Raw genomic sequence first — 1,461 nt, forward strand, 5'->3', positions numbered from 1 at the left:
CACTCACACCAGGGCCAGTTTTCCCAGAAGCCAGTTAATCTCCCAGCACGTTTTCGGACTGTGGGAGGAAACTGGAGCACCTGGAGGTAAACCCACACAAACATGGGGGGGAACATGCAAACTCCACACAGACAGCACCCCAGGTCCGGACTTGAACCCAGGGCCTCAGGACTGCGAGGCAGCAACGCTCACTACTGCACCACTGTGCCTCTTAATGCTGTGTGAAAAAACGACCAGTTTGTTGAACACCCATTCACCTGAGCCGGTGGCAGTTACTCTAGTGTGTGAACTGATCTGATAAGACTGGTGCCTGGAAATCCTGCCTGTACACTGATGTGACAAAATACTGTCCTTAGGGTGAGGCATTAAAGCAGAGGTGAGCCTTCCTGCTCCAGGAGGGGCGCTGTGTCTGCAGATTTGTCTATTATAATAATAATAATAATAATAATAATAAAAATAATAATAATAATTGCTTACACTTATATAGTGCTTTTCTGGACACTCCACTCAAAGCGCTTTACAGGTCATGGGGATCCCCTCCACCACCACCAGTGTGCAGCCCCACCTGGATGATGCGACGGCAGCCATAGTGCGCCAGAACGCTCCCCTCCTCACACCCCAGCTCTCAGTGGGGAGGAGAGCAGAGTGATGGAGCCAGTTCAGAGAGGGGGGTAATTAGGAGGCCATGATGGGTAAAGGCCAGGGGGGAAATTTGGCCAGGACACCGAGGTAACACCCCTACTCTTTTCGAGAAACACCCTGGGATTTTTAATGACCACAGAGAGTCAGGACCTCGGTTTGACGTCTCATTTGAAGGAGGGCACCTGTTTACAGTCTAGTGTCCCCGTCACTATACTAGGGCATCAGGACCCACACAGACCGCAGGGTGAGCGCCCCCTGCTGGCCCCACTAACACCTCTTCCAGCAGTCTAGTGACGGGGACACTAGACTGTAAACAGGTGCCGTCCTTCGGATGAGACGTAAAACCAAGGTCCTGACTCTCTGTGGTCATTAAAAATCCCAGGGCGTTTCTCGAGAAGAGTAGGGGTGTTACCCCGGTGTCCTGGCCAAATTTTCCCCCTGGCCTTTACCCATCATGGCCTCCTAATAACCCCCCTCTCTGAACTGGCTCCATCACTCTGCTCTCCTCCCCACTGAGAGCTGGGGTGTGGGGAGCGGACTGGTGCCTCATCCAGGTGGGGGTACACACTGCTGGGGGTGGAGGGGATCCCCATGACCTGTAAAGCGCTTTGAGTGGAGTGTCCAGAAAAGCGCTATATAAGTGTAAGCAATTAATAATAAAAATTATTATTATTATTATTATTATTATTATTTCTGCAGATATCTTCCTCACAAAAAGCGGGTTTGTGGTGTAGAAGCGGAACGCCTGTTTGGCGCCGGCGTTTCCCTCCAGCGGGGGGGGAATGTTTTGAGCGAGCGGACGGCGCCGGGGTCGTGACC

This window comes from Atractosteus spatula, chromosome 24 (genome assembly GCF_055471065.1).
Source record: "Atractosteus spatula isolate fAtrSpa1 chromosome 24, fAtrSpa1.hap1, whole genome shotgun sequence".
NCBI classification, from domain to species: Eukaryota; Metazoa; Chordata; class Actinopteri; order Semionotiformes; family Lepisosteidae; genus Atractosteus; species Atractosteus spatula.